Genomic DNA, 16,574 nt, shown 5'->3' on the forward strand with positions numbered 1-16,574 from the left:
CTGGGACACCTGGGTTCTTAAGTCAGGTGCATAGGGAAATTTCTACCACAAAACCTAACCACGGCCTAAATTAGCTATCATTTTTGTCAGTAACAACCATGTGACATTTTATAGCACTGTGCACTTTTTATTTATCATTGCAGTAGGTCAGTAAAGCCTGAACTTTTCTCATTAAAATGCTACTTGTCTTTTCCTAAGCTGATAAATTCAAGGGTATAAATAATACAGCCGTTATTATTAGTGACATCTTGTATAAATTGGGACCCATCTGACAGACAGATGCGCTTATGGGTGATGTTATGTGAACTCCTGCTGAAGTAGGCCTTTCTCAATGGCCCTTTATTCCCTCTAATACTCCAGCATGCATATGTGATGACAGGCTCATGTTCAGTTTGGCAGATTTGTTTTAGGGTTTGAAGAAGATGTTTCCGTCTCAGTGCTTGAAAACGTTTGGGGCACGTGGTTTGCTGTTGATTTCAGGCTGTCAGTGCATTGATGGCTTTATTGTCTTATTCTGTGCAGCGTGTGCAGCACCAAAGCAAGGAAGCTGGGGAGAACTGGTTATGTAATCCACGCTGAAAAGAGCAGTAGCGGAGAAGAAAAGAAGTGTAATTAAACAACAGAGATGAGAGAAGAGAAGTTCCCTCAGGTGCGTCACTCAGCTGCCTATGTGAATAAACACTTCTCAGATATGAAACAAAGAAAGAAAGACTGAACCCTTATACATCAGTATCTTTCACCCATTTTAGATATAAACTCGCAATAGTGAGAAAAAAGTCAGAATTCTGACTTTAGTTCTCAGAATTGCGAACTATTTCTCAGAATCGCACACACATTTTAGACAATAAACGCACTATAGCAAGAAAAATAGCGAGTTTATATCTCAGAATTCTGACTATTTCTCACAATTTCGAAGTCTTTATTTTTCAGAATTGTGAGTTTATATCACAATTTAAACTTTATAACTCGCTATTCTCAGAAAAAAGTTAGAAAGGTCTCAAAAAACTGAATTGTGAGATGAAAAGTCACAATTATCTTTTTTTTTTTTAATTCAGTGACAGAAACAAGCTTCCATACAAATATAATAATTAAAAATATTATAAAATGAAAAATATATTTTGAAATTAACTAATATAATTGTGTTATTTAATTTTTTTAATTAAAAAGAAAGAAAAAAAACTTCTCAACAAAGAATTATCAGAATCAATTAATGCGGATACTCGTGGTGTCAGGACATTTTTTTAACATCTACTACTTCCCTTGCTATTAATTAACAGCTCCATGGTCATGTGTTGCACTGTTGTGTATTTCCTGACAATGCACCGTTGAAATACTATTGTGTGCTTGACAGGCAACTCAGGACACCTCCTCCCAGACCTTTTATGTCCCAGATACGCACACAGTACAACAATAGATCCAAGTTCCTCTTGCCATTTAATCAATAGCCTGTTCTTTGTTACCATCCACAAGGAAAATTCTCAAGGATAATATGTAGCAAATGTCAGCAGTGAAGTTGTGCATAAAAATGCGAAGTCACGCAGATTCTATACCTTCAGATAACAGCCACTTGAATTTATCTCATAAATAAATGATGTATTAGACTGGATTCTTAATTAAATCTGCTGCCTGGGACTGGGAGAGTTGAGATACAAGTAGAATATAGAAGGATGGGAGATTCATTATAGAGCATCCGGATGAACAGACGTGAGCTACAAATAACTCCAAGAATCCTTTTTTCATTTGCTTTATTTTTTTTTCTCTCTCTCTCTCTCTCTCTCTCTCTCTCTCTCTCTCTCTCTCTCTCCTATTCTTTTATGTTTCTCCACCCCCGGATGCAGGTTACGGAAGGCAGCTTTCATTTTTCTTTTATACAAGCTTTTGCCTATCACAATATATTCTTGTTTTCTTTTTTTCCCTTTATCTTAGGTTTCCATTGATCCTTTTGTATTTTTATAGTTTAGTCAAAACCTCACTCTTTAAGACAGGGTTTTTCATATACCTTTTGTTGCCAAATAACTAAATATAGTGTGTTCCTTGCAAGAGATTCCTTTGTTAAAATATAAAGGTAGTATAAAGTATTTTCATGTGCAGTAGAGTCCCATTAATATTACAAAGACAACATATTGTTATTTAAATATCTTGTAAAATTAAATCATATGTTTATTGTCATGTCAAAAGACCACTCAAATATTATCTGGAAGTTCTTTTTATTTTAGATTTTGAAAGAGTTATATTTACTGAGTAATGCTTCTTGTATAATATTTTTTTTCCACAAAACTATTTGCAATTTAATCATGATTTATCATTGATAAAAAATGTTACTCTTTAAAGGGGTGGTAAAACACATTCTTTCGAAGGCTTGATTGTGTTTGTGGGGTGCACTGTAACGTGTTCATGCTTCGTTTTTAACGCAAAGAAATTGCATTATTTTTCATATATTTTACCTTTATTCTACACTGCTCTGTCCCTCCTTGTAAAAACTGTCTGATGGAAACGTCACGCCCCTTACCTTTACCGGTAGTCGGTGCTTTGGTAGTATTAGAAACAAATGGCCACAATAAAACCATACCAATTTGAGCCCGAATCGGACCCAGACAATTTTAGTGAAGATGATCGAGCAGAACCTGTTCAGTCCTCGAAGGGATTTTTTTGAGTAAAGACTGCGGATCTACAGTGATCGCTACTGAATCACACTGTTACTTTTGTATTTTTAGAACGATTATAGCCAAATATCTGTCGCAATAACTATTAACCCAAAACGAACACTAAACATTGGCTTTACTATAGTAGCCAAATCAAACACAGAACCATGTTTAGCATGCCTGTAGATAAACAAGCATGTAGATAAACAATACATAAAAGCTTAAAGAAAATTAAAGAATACTTTAAAAATTAAAGAATAATTTACACTAATTCCAAGTTCCCTGTTGAGATTTAAAAAAAGTTTGTAAGGTTAGGTGTTTGTCGGATAACGTTAAAGGATTAGTTCACTTTCAAATAAACTTTTACTTATAATTTACTCGACCCCTTGTCATCCAAGATATCCATGTCTTTCTGTCTTCAGTCGAAAAGAAATTAAGATTTTTGATGAAAAGATTTCAGGATATTTCTCCATAAAATGGAAGTCCAAATGGTTCAAGGTCCAGTACAGCTCAGTACAGCTTCAAAAGGGCTTTAAACCACATCAAACGGTACCAGACCATCAATAAGGGTCTTATCTAGCGAAACGATCGGTCATTTTTTTTTAAATAAATAAAGTTGAAATTTTATAAGCACAAATGCTCGCCGTGCTCTGTTCATTGATGCGCGCTCGTGACGTCACGTAAAACGCAATTACGTTGAAAAGGTCACGCTAGAAGCAGGCGCAAAGACGTTTGAATATGTGGATACGGTCCTCTTTCCGCTCATTTGTAAACACTGACTCGGTACTTCTGCCTGCGTCTAGCGTGACCGTTTCAAAGTAATTGTGTATTACGTGAAGTCACGAGCGCACATCAATGACCAGAGCAAGGCGAGCATTTGTGCTTATAAAACTTCAAATTTATTTATTAAAAAAAGAAAAAGACCGATCGTTTTGCTAGATAAGACCCTTATTGATCGTCTGGTACCGTTTGATGTGGTTTAAAGCCCTTTTGAAGCTGTACTGAACCTCTCATTTGGACCTTGAACCATATGGAGTCCACTGACTTCCATTTTATTGAGAAATATCCTGAAATCTTTTCATCAAAAATCTTCATTTCTTTTTGACTGAAGACAGAAAGACATGGATATCTTGGATGACAAGGGGGTAAATTATAAGCAAAAGTTTATTTGAAAGTGAACTAATCCTTTAAGTATGAATGAACATTTAACAAACTGGTTTGCAGAGCCAAACAGCGTTGTCATCTGTTTACTTCCTTGCTACAACGTACAATTAACAACACAAACTATTACAGGAAAACACATCGACGAAAAATAAATGATCCTTACAGGTTGTGGCCCGTAAACAGCTTAAAGAGTAAAGAGTAAACAGCTTCTGTTTTTAAATCCATCTTTCAGGACAAGCTGTTGTGCGAATCCTGCATTGAACTCGCGAAGATTGTGGAAGCTTTCCTCAGTGAAATGTGCAGCACAGAGAGCGAGATTTGGGTATTAATTGTGAGGGACCGAGTTAAAAAATTATTTTAACCATTGATCCCTAACTGCCCCGTCCCTTGGAAGGCTGAACAAAGTGGACCTGCAATCCGGATGAAAATAGCAGTGTTTCGTCTGCATTGGGGCAACAACACTCCAGCCTACTTACTATACCACAACAACTCTTCCCCACAGCAATACAAAATGGCCTCGCCTCGCTCTATCTATCTATCTATCTATCTATCTATCTATCTATCTATCTATCTATCTATCTATCTATCTATCTATCTATCTATCTATCTATCTATCTATCTATCTATCTATCTATCTATCTATCTATCTATCTATCTATCTATCTATCTATCTATCTATCTATCTATCTATCCCAATTTGAATCTATCTACCCCTGCTTTAAATTAACATAATAGTATAAATACAGTGTAACATGATTACAAATGTCAAACTAAGTAAATTAAACCTGTATGTACTGTATCTATATTACTTCTAACACTGTCTGCTTTCCCATCACTCATGCATGGCAGAAATGTGCTTGAATATAAAAGACCTTAAAATGTAATTTTTGGTAATCACAAATTACGATTGTGGCAACAATTTTAGAAAACAAACTTGACAGACAGCACACTTTGTTCTCCCCTTTCTCAGTAGACCATGCTATTCTGAACCCAAACAATGCAGCCTCTTTTGACCAGAGAATGCCTTCGGCCTCGTCCTATCTTTGAATAGTGGCTGGCTAATGTTCCATGCATCATTAAAGAGGGCAGCAGACCAATGCTCCTGGCACAGATGACCAAAAGAGAGGGGGAGAAGTGAACTCACTCAGCCCAGCATTCAGAGGCCGTCCTCCCTCCATTGATACTGGTGCACAATGTTTATGTTTCTGCTCCAAATAGGCATGAAAGCAGAACTGAGAACTGAGCCTCAGGGGGCCTGACACCTCAAGTAAAATCATATTAGGACTTAATCTGATCTAATTCTGTGCCTGTTGATAATACTTATTCACTAGTGCAGGTGCTATAAATACACTGTATTGGGGGAAGGGGACACTGGGAAGGCCAATGTCTCGCTGTTTGTGGTTTGCATAGTCTTGTGTAGCCAGATCTCTGATTAGAGGTCTGGTCCTCATTCCAGCTTATTCTAGCGAAGAACAGTCTAATAAGACAGGAAAGGACTGTCTGACCGACTTTGCTTGCTTTACCATAACAAAACGAAACAAAAAAAACCTGTGTCAGTATTAAATATTCAATTGTTCATTCTCACGTTGATTTTCAGTTGCACTTATTTTACAGTATGTGTCATGTACTTACAGTGTACTTGCCTAAGTAAATACTGGGTAATATACGTAATTATGGATTAAGGTTAGATTTAGGGTAGGTTCAGGGTTAGTACCTAGTTATTACCCAGTTATTGCAATAACTATAATAAGTACATAACATGTACATGGGGAACAGGATTTAATTTACCATTGTCATCATATAATTTTTGCACGCACATATAGTTGTTACTATAGTAATAACAGTAAATGAACCATAATTACATGCAATTAACCCTAAATCAAACCCATCTACTTAATTAATATTACTTAAACGGGCATGAAACCCCAAAACACATTTTTGGAGATGTGAACAGATATGTACAGACTGCACATCATTGAAAACACTTAAGCTACACTATGCATTTTTTCGCCGCTAGGGTTTGCTAACCTCTTTAAAACTATAACAAAGCGATAGATTGATGGCGCAGTAAATGAGTGTGGAATTGTGTCTTATTGTCATACCGATGGATCTAATAATGTTTATGGGGAAATAATGTTTATGGATGAGTGAAAGCATTCATGTTTTTAATATGGCTGTGGTATGAAGCAGGATGTGAGTACTAATAAGAGACAGATATCAGCGCCACACACGAGTCCCGGGAGATATAAAGAAATGAGGACATTCTGCCGAACTATCTGCAAGTGCTGAATTACAACTCATACAGGTCTGTTTATTTGACAGGCGACTCCCACACACGTCCTTGGTTAAAATCACAATTTTCTCACGATTTACAAATAGTTGGAAACATTTGGGATATTGTAAGTACTCAACTCAACAAATATATAACACTGGCCTAGTGGTTTTTGGATATTTTACTGCAAAAATCCAACATATTGCACCTTTAAGGAGAGGGGGTTCATGACACTTTAATTGTATAATTACACAGTTACAAGGACACCTTAAAATAAAGTTGAACTTTATGTTACAATAGCTGCGTTTCCATTACCCTTCAAATTGCGCAAATTGAAATTGCGAATTGAAAATACGCCCAAAGGAAACACGTTAATTTAGCAAAAACTCCTATATATCGCCCAAAGGTTTTTTTGCGCTCACATGAGATGGTTTTTCAGGCAATTCGAAAAAAGAATATTTCGCAAAACTGCAATAGATTGATCACTGATCATTCTTTAAAGGGGGGGTAACACACAGTTTCAGCCAATCGCATGTTAATCTTGAGTACCTATAGAGTAGTTTTTGCATCCTTCATATCTCAAAAAAGTCTTTAGTTTTATTAGATTTATAAAAGACAGATAAGCTGTACCGACTCTTTCTGAAAAAAGCAGAGTTCCGGGAGGTGTGCTATGAGTAGAGCTAAAGAGTCACGAGTGCACACACACAACACATCAAATAAAAAATACTCTAAAAAAAACTTTCATTAACCTGTGAGAAACCGGAAGGAGTATTTTTGGCACAGAAATACTCCGTCATACGTCCAACAAATTTTTTGAAACTTTTGCCATGTTTAGCATGGGAATCCAACTCTTTAACAGTGTAAAAAAACTCAGAATGCATGAAATAGAATTAAAGATGGCGTGGTACGTTTGGACAGAAGATGAGATGGAGTTCTTTATTCTTTATTTATTGCCCTATTGCACTGCACAACTCAAAAAAAGGTTGATCTGTTCATCTGGAAATTCTCAATCCACAGATCCTCTATGCTGGCGTACTATAACCTCCCAGAAATACCTCATATGTCACCGCTCCCAGGTAAAAGAGGCTTTCCTTGCAATTAATGCTTGGATAACACGCCTACATCTCCTTTAATAAAAAATAATGGCTAGCGCGGTGGCTGTTATATGCATAAACCTACCAAAATCCATCACCATGATTTCTAGAATGACTTATTGCGAGAGGAACATTTTTTAGACGCATAACAGCCGAAAAGCTTTAGTCGCATAACATCAGTTAATGGAAACGGTGTAATTTCGCAATAGTTTTTTACAGACATTAAGAAAATATTGCAAAAGTTTTGCGCAAATATGTAATGGAAACCTGCCTAATGTTGCGATGCCTACATTTTTATTTACATGGCTAAACTTGTAGCATTTAAAATTATTTTAAACAAAATAAAATATTATTTTTGAAGATTTGATAGCAACAAATCCACTGATGATGAAAAAGCGCAAAAGCCCTTGCTGAATCGGTAACTTGTAAACATAACTGTTTGCAGGCGGACTGAGTAAAAAAACCTGTGTGCCCTGAACTGCACAAGGCCAGCCAATCAGATAATAGCTTGCCAGATTGTGAAAGTACTTTCCAGGTTTGTGTCCAATATGCATCAGGCGGTCAGTGAGCGGACTGTGGGCGGTCAAGAGCATAGAAATTCACAGACAAACTGCATAACATGTTCTCTTTTTTTTTGCTTAGAATGAAATGAAGATAGGCATTTAAGCCACTGAGCCAAACACTGGGCAGGGATATGCATAAGTGATATACTTCCCTCAGATTTACTCTTAGACAGAAGCTATACAGTGATGCAGCCAAGAAGTACATTACAGCAGCTAGCTAAAGTTAATTTTTTTACATTTAGTATGCACTTATGTAAGCTTATGATATGGAAAAAAAAAATTTGGAATAGACTGTGCGTAAGAGAAGATGTATGTGTTCATATTTTCAAAAAGTAAAGCAATGTAACCCTCTAGGCGCCCTGCATGATGAATCATCCTGGTGGAATGGGCCATCGTCCTGAAAATGACTTCCCCTCAAACTCTGCTTCTTTTCCACTCTCTTGGCGAGAATCCATAATATCAATATTTTGAAGCAGTCTTTACAAACCGCTGTCTTTGATTTAATTACTTTAAGCCCCACATTAAGCAATTAGACAATAAACAGGAAACAAGTATTGCATAGGTTGAGTAGCACGTCCATTACAGTAAATGTCACAAGGTCACTTAAGAGTTACCAGAAATATTTTATGACTGAACACAGCAGACCATTAACACAAGCTCACTATAGCTCACTGAAGCAGGCAGACACATCTCCCTATTTGGCCGTTTCAGACAGACGTACACCATTTAGACTGGCTAACACAACACAAAAGATTAATACCACTCAGGCCGACACCATTAAGACTAGCAAAAAGCACTCATGCAAGTTAATGCTGCATACAAATGACTCCACAATGGCACGCGCGGTCTTCTACTTGTAGGAATGCTGTTAGCATGTCTAAAATACACAACATGGCTGGAGGCAACATCAGTTATATTCCCACGGATGGCCAAATATACAGCTGACTAGGTTACCAATTAACAATTGGGAAAGTGTGGAGTGAAATAATTTAGTGAATCATCTTCGTTGTTGCTATGGTGTTCATTTAAACTGCAGTGGCTGTGAGTCCTGTGAAGCAAAGAGGACCTGCACAACAAAGAATGAGTCCAGTTCAAGGATTCCAGTTCACAATTTCTCATATGGATAAAGTGTGTGCATCTCATGTGACATGCATGCATACTTTAACGCTGTCATTTCAAATTTTTTTAATAGAATTGCATTATTTATATATACATGTTAACGCCGATAACGGCCCACCACTAGTTTATATATATATATATATATATATATATATATATATATATATATATATATATATATATATATATATATATATATATATATATATATATATATATATATATATATATATATATATATATATATATATATATACAGTATATATATATATATAAATAAATGACAGCGTTAAAGTCAAAGTTCATGCATATGTGTATATATATATATAAACTAGTGGTGGGCCGTTATCGGCGTTAATCGGGCGATAAAAAAAATATCGCCGTTAATCTATTCTCAAAGTTGGATTGGGAGCTGGGTCTACACTATGCAAGCTATGACGACTTTCACCTTGATATTTTAGCGCGGATGTATACCTAGCCGAATTGCACTGTAGGGGCGAGAGAACGAGTCTTCGAACCTGTGTGAATGCCTACTAGTGTTGTCAAAAATATCCATATTTTGATATGTATCGATACTGAAATATCTGAAACGATACGATACTCATTTTCTATAGTATCGATATCAGCTGCGCTCTCCTCTCCGACCGACAGCGAGTTGACACGCACCCGCCTCCTCTCATTCAGTCCAGTTAACCCTCTGAACATGGCGAACGGGTGTTCTGCTGGACTTTTCCTCATGACAGCGTGTTACTATTGGTGTGACCGGTCTGAATTTCACGCGGGTTTGCACACAAAGTTAATTTAACTAATTCCCGCAGATTTCGCGCTCGCATCTGAAGCGCACACACACATACCATAATAAAGCCGCCTCTGACATACAAGTGCAAAAATTAGCTCCTTTTTCCAGCATATTAATGGACATTTTATAAAATGTCTCAATGCCCATCTTGGTGAGTTTTAACGTAAACACAGTCGTAACCAGCTAACAGGAACACTGTTTGGGATCCATGCGTGCGTCAGGTCTTAAAGGGACAGAAGTTATTTATTATTCAAACTACAAAAAGACAAACGATCACTTACGAGCACACATATTCTGAATGCCTTCGGCAGAATTCAAATGAGCCATTTTAATCTAGATTAATTCCAAGATTACAGTGAGATGAATCTAGATTTAAAAAAAAAAATGTATCTATGCCCACCACTAATATAAACACACAATTTTGTGGGTCGGTAATGATTTTTAATGTTTTTGAAAGACATTATGCTCACGAAGGCTGAATTTTTGTTATCAGTAACAACAGTAATATTGTGAAATATTATTAAAATGTAAAATAACGGTTTTCTATTTTATATTGTTACGGGTGTGCAGGCAAGAACAGGCAAAGACAGGTAGTAGAATACTCCAACAACATTTAATACTTCAGAAGACTCAAATCAAAGTTGCACACCATACGTATACACAAACGCAAACGAGATCAGACAGAGACTGAAGGAATGGGAGGAACTTAAATACAAACACAGATGACTAACTAACGAGGGGCACAGGTGATACAGATGAGGGTAACTAAGGAAACAGACAAGTGGCGGGAAACTCAGACAAAGGAACATGTGATAACTGAAACCAGGAAGTACAAAACACAACAGAGACAGACAGTATATGTGACATAACGCCCCCCTCCCAATAGGCGCGTCCTCGCGCCGTAAAAGACACAAATAGGGAGGGAGGGTGGGCACCCTGGAGTCCTGAGGACGGGAGTACTGGGGTCTGGCTGGCTGGGGTGCCTCCAGGGTGGAGCCGTGGGCGGCCATGGCGGGTCAGGAGCCGTGGGCGGCCATGGCGGGTCAGGAGCCGTGGGCGGCCATGGCGGGTCAGGAGCCGTGGGCGGCCATGGCGGGTCAGGAGCCGTGGGCGGCCATGGCGGGTCAGGAGCCGTGGGCGGCCATGGCGGGTCAGGAGTCGTGGGCGGCCATGGCGGGTCAGGAGCCGTGGGCAGCCATGGCGGGTCAGGAGCCGTGGGCGGCCATGGCGGGACAGGAGTCTTTGGGCGCCTTGGCAGGACAGGAGTCTTAGGGCGCCTTGGCGGGACCAGAGTCTTTGGGCGCCTTGGCCGGACCAGAGTCTTTGGGCGCCTGTCTCCCACCCACAGGTATATAGCCCCCCCCCCAAAACTTTCTTTGGGGAATTAAGGGCTGGAATGGAGGGCCTGTGGAAAGGGACAGTCCTGCAATGTAGAACGGCCTCGTGGAAGGCTGGAGCGGCTCCGTGGAAGGCTGGAGCGGCCTCGTGGAAGGCTGGAGCGGCCTCGTGGAAGGCTGGAGCGGCCTCGTGGAAGGCTGGAGCGGCCTCGTGGAAGGCTGGAGCGGCCTCGTGGAAGGCTGGAGCGGCCTCGTCGAAGGCTGGAGCGGCCTCGTCGAAGGCTGGAGCGGCCTCGTCGAAGGCTGGAGCGGCCTCGTCGAAGGCTGGAGCGGGCTCGTCGAAGGCTGGAGCGGGCTCGTCGAAGGCTGGAGCGGGCTCGTGGAAGCCTGGAGCGGGCTCGTGAAAGCCTGGAGCGGGCTCGTGAAAGCCTGGCACGGAGTCCAGGAAGTCAAGGGGTGCTGGAGCGTAGTCCAGGAAGTCAAGGGGTGCTGGAGCGGAGTCCAGGAAGTTCAGGGGTGCTGGAGCGTAATCCAGGAATGCTGGAGCGGAGTCCAGGAGGGCTGGAGCGGAGTCCAGGAGGGCTGGAGCGGAGTCCAGGAGGGCTGGAGCGGAGTCAAGGAAACACGGAGCGGTAGGATCGCTCCCAAAGTCTATCAACCACCGCTCCAGTGAATCTGCCGTGGTAGTGGCTGCCGCGACCAGAGACAGGCGCTTTGGGGTAGCTCTCCTCTTCCTCCTGGGCTTGGGGACAGGCAGGACCTTCCCGGCAGGCCCACTGGAGGGATATGCAGAGGAAAATGGCTGCGGGTGAACTGACCAGGCAGCGAGCTTTTCTGAGGGGACTGGACGAGGAAGACACATATTCATAGGAACCTCTTCTGTTATCTCGAACTCGGAACAATTTAGGGACAAAACCAGGTTGATTGTCTCGACTAGGGAAAAGGAACAGGCAGGTTCCAGGAACCGAATAGTGTCCTCGTCCAGGCCCATCAGAAAAACCGCATTAAGCGGCGCATCTGGCCAGTTCACCAGATAAGCAAGCTCAGAGAATTCCTCCACATACCTCTCCAGTGGGCGACCGTTCTGCCTAATCCCCCATAGGCGATCCTCTGCAGAAGTGCCTTCTTCTGGGGACACTGGAGAGAACGGGAACAGGAAAATGCCCATCTCGCTGAAGTCCCTTCGCTGTATTGGTCTGATCTTCTGTTACGGGTGTGCAGGCAGGAACAGGCAAAGACAGGTAGTAGAATACTCCAACAACATTTAATACTTCAGAAGACTCAAATCAAAGTAGCACACCATACATATACACAAACGCAAACGAGATCAGACAGAGACTGAAGGAATGGGAGGAACTTAAATACAAACACAGAAGACTAACTAACGAGGGACACAGGTGATACAGATGAGGGTAACTAACTAATTTATTTGTAACATTATACATTTCTTTACTGTCCCTTTTGATAAATTTAGTGTCCTTGATAAATGAAAGTATTAATAAAAAATAAATAAATTATATATATATATATATATATATATATATATATATATATATATATATATATATATATATAATGAGAAATCAATGTTAAGTGGTCTCTTAATTTTTTCCAGAGCTGTATATATATACACACCGATCAAGCATAACATTATGACAGGTGAAGTAAATATCACTGATTATCTCTTAATCACGGCACCTGTTAGTGGATGGGATATATTAGGCAGCAAGTGAACATTTTGTCCTCAAAGTTGATGCGTTAGAGGCAGGAAAAATGGGCAAGCGTAAGGATTTGAGCAAGTTTGACAAGCGCCAATTTGTGATGGCTAGACAACTGGGTCATAGCATCTTCAAAGCTGCAGCTCTTGTGGGGTGTTCCCGGTCTTCAGTGGTCAGAAGGCTGACCCGTGTGGTTCGATCAAACAGACGAGCTACTGTAGCTCAAATTGCTCAAGAAGTTAATGCTGGTTCTGATAGAAATGTGTCAGAATACACAGTATTCTACCAGTCAGGATGCCCATGCTGACCCCTGTCCACCGCTGAAAGTGCCAACAGTGGGCACGTGAGCATCAGAACTTGACTACAGAGCAATGGAAGAAGGTGGCCTGGTCTAATGAATCACGTTTTCTTTTACATCATGTGGATGGCTGGGTGCGTATGTGTCATTTAAAGTACTAGATGTAAACTTTTGATCTCGTGCAGGTCACACAATATTAAAAATTCAAAGCTGTGTAATATCGGATTTGCTGGGGTATGAAATTGCAAAAAGAGAAAATGGAGAGCCTTTATAGAGCATAAATTGTACCATTGAAACAGATGACATGAGCCATAAATAACTGAATTCTTTCTCATTGGCTTTTTTCTCCAACTTTCATCCCCTTTTATTTTCCCCCAAAGGTTATAGGAGGCACCTTTAATTTTCTAAAAATAAAAAATTAAAGAGGGGTTTGCCAGAGGCTAGACACAAACAATACACACACATAGGTAGGAGGAAGGAGGCATTCACATATATACACACTCATGCAGAAACACAGATCCTCGTCAGAAGCCAAAGGGCATCTGTCTACCTGTCTGGCCAAGTTTTGCGGTTCTCAGAAAAAAAGGACGAGAAATGTTAATAAAGGCCTTGAGTCCTATAGTGTGAGCTCTGTGAGACCCTGCTGTCTTCCTCTACTGAGGGCATTCCTGAAGAAGTAGCATAGTTTTATGTAATGTTATGATAATGAAAATGATTGTGAAGTCAAGTTATCAATTTTTTTGTCTCATCACAGGCCAAGTGTAACATAAAAAAATGATTTGCCCAATGACCATGATATATATAAAATCTGACATGTAATAAGAAAATTACATTGGGAAACGTTCGATATGATAGTTAAAATAGAAAACAATGCAAAGTGAATGGATGTAACAAAGTTAGAAACATTATTCACTTATATAAACAGAATTGTTCATTTAAATAAAAAACAAAGCAAATGTTATTTTAAGAGTAAGAAAATGCTAAAATGGTTATGGTTAAAAATGGCCTAATGGTTTGAGGAAAAATATTATTGATTTCACAAACCAGAGCTGTCACACTGTACTATATATTTTTATGCCGTGTAAAACTGAAATGTGTGTGTACATGCGTGTGTGTGTGTGTGTGTGTGTGTGTGTGTGTGTGTGTGTGTGTGTGTGTGTGTGTGTGTGTGTGTGTGTGTGTGTGTGTGTGTGTGTGTGTGTGTGTGTGTGTGTGTGTGTGTGTGTGTGTGTGTGCGTGCAGGCAGACAGTGGGTCAGAGCGATGAAGGGTTTGGTTGTTGGTATGGATAGCATGTTGACTCAGCGTGAGTTATATATTCTGCAGCTGTTAAGATCTGGTGAATGTCTTGCTAAGGAAGAGACTCTCTAGCCATCCAATACACACTCCTTGTGCCAACAATTACTAATACATCACAGCCTAGACACTCCAGAGTGCAGTAGCCATGACAAACATGAAAGCTCTCCATGGCAATTTCCTTGAGGTAATAGAGCAACTCTTTATTTTCTTACAAAATGTATATATAACCTTCCATTTAAACTGCTAAGTTCATTGTTGGTTAAAATTAACCATCTACAGCCTGATTAACAGGTTTTATGGTACAGCATGGATTTCAACAGGTATGTAAGACTACATCCATTATTTTCTCTTCTATATCTGTCAATATATTCCATTGGGGAAATATGCACAACATGAAACCCAAGTGAGAGGTGTTCTTCTATCAGCCTCCACTGCTGTTCCTAGGACAACATTCCTGCCAGTCTCATTCTAAACCCTGTTCCTAAAATCACAGTCAGGGGTGGAGCTTATTGGATGGTGGTCAGTGGACATGCCAGAGTTGTAGAATAAGATAAAGCCTATATCAATTGGAAAATGGCCTGAAATTGTTCATGACTGACTGACTTATTTGTTTATCAAAATAAAATTACATATATATATATATATATATATATATATATATATATATATATATATATATATATATATATATATATATATATATATATATATATATATATATATATATATATATATATATATTGTACATATGTAGCCTACATGAATAAATCACATTAAATGATGTGTGTTTCATTATGGAAGCACAAGAATTTAGTGTGCTGTGGGTATCTAGAAATAGCTCTATAGTCCACCCTTCCAAAGATTTACCATGGTAGCCCTAGCATTCACAAAAAAATATTGGTATTAGCCACCATCACCAAAAATGTTCAATTAAATTAAATTATAGGGATAGTTTCTGGGTCATTTGATGTCACAAAATGTTTGCACAGAATGTTCCGCATTCATTGATTTTACTAAGATTTTATTAAGATCAAAGATTAAAGCCTGGAGTTGAGGACAACTTTTTTTCTTTCTTTTTTAAACAAAAATTAACCCCTTCAGCTACAAATGTTATTAAAAAAAATAATCCAGAAATAGATGTTTAAAATATATAAATGTTGGTTATGGGAACGAGTTACATTTTGATATAAGGTTCAGAAGACTGATAAATTATGGTCACACAAATGTGGGTTGAGTTTGCTTAAAATATTTATTGTCCTCATTGTTTGTCTCAAATGAACAACAAAACTTTAGTTATTAATTATCAAAAGTTAATAGGGTAACCTATAGTATTTGGTGACATTGAAATTGTCTGATGTTTGCCCAAGGGCTTATTTTAATGTTTGTTTCACAAGAGATATTCAACAAAGAGTGAAAACCGCCGCCTGCCAAGTGCCAAGCGACCCATTCATGGTTTTACAGTAACAATAACTATAACTGGTATTTTGGCGTAAACTGTGGTTGCCATGGTAAATGTTTGTAAGGGTAATAATGCAGTTGAACTTGCCTGAGGTCGTAGGCTACACAGCGAATCTTCTGTCACAGCAGCATCCCGACCCATCCGATCTGAATGAAACATTGTGCGTGTGAAAATCCTGATGAGAGCCGCTATTTACGAAGCGCTTCTCAATGGACTAGTTTTAGAAATCATCTTTTTGACGCTTTAACATCCAGTCAGTGCCAGACGGAGCATCGCTAAGCGCCTGGCTCTCATCTAATGTCTGGGTAAATCTATTAGCCTGATTCAAACAATCTCGTCAAAATACCTCCATATTACTCGCGTAAAAAAACTTACCTTGACAACTTGTCCAGCTTTAATATTCCAATGAACGCTTGTGTTTTCGTTTGAGACCGCGATACAGAGAACTTTCTGAGCGACTGAGTTGATGAAAGCCTTTCTGTCTCTGTTCAAGCACAAATCTCTCTCTCTCTCTCTCTCTCTCTCTCTCTCTCTCTCTCTCTCTCTCTCTCTCTCTCTCTCTCTCTCTCTCTCTCTCTCTCTCTCTCTCTCATCAGGGGTTCAGTCAGTGGAGGGGGTGGCATACGGCGCATGCTGCTACTGATGTGCTGTGCTCCGACCAATCCCAGCTATTTCTGAAATCAATCTACTTGAGATTAATAATAAATCAGAACAGAGGAGCAAAATAGTTTTTGAATTAAAACACGAACGATAGCAAACCTTTGTTATTCTGTGAAAAGTAGCCTAATATGAAATAACTTTTATAACAATG

General features: G+C 39.3%; 1 protein-coding gene across 9 annotated transcripts in view; it reads right to left on the reverse strand.

The window, feature by feature from the left end:
• The window catches only part of chst15 (carbohydrate (N-acetylgalactosamine 4-sulfate 6-O) sulfotransferase 15), a 52,630-nt gene extending 36,298 nt beyond the window's left edge, over positions 1-16,332 (reverse strand). For 3 of the 9 annotated variants that reach the window (XR_013817814.1, XM_079833836.1, XM_079833839.1), the window contains exons 1-2: positions 16,139-16,312; positions 15,851-15,909 (exon numbers count right to left, since the gene is read on the reverse strand). The gene's annotated coding sequence lies outside the window, so the exon portion shown is untranslated. Of the gene's footprint in view, positions 1-15,850; positions 15,910-16,138 lie in introns of all 9 variants that reach the window. The other 6 variants (XR_013817815.1, XM_079833837.1, XM_079833834.1 and 3 more) reach the window with 5 other exon arrangements.
• Positions 16,333-16,574: the final 242 nt, after the last annotated feature.

The sequence above is a fragment of the Gobio gobio genome (assembly GCF_949357685.1).
Source record: "Gobio gobio genome assembly, chromosome: 13".
Taxonomy (NCBI): domain Eukaryota; kingdom Metazoa; phylum Chordata; class Actinopteri; order Cypriniformes; family Gobionidae; genus Gobio; species Gobio gobio.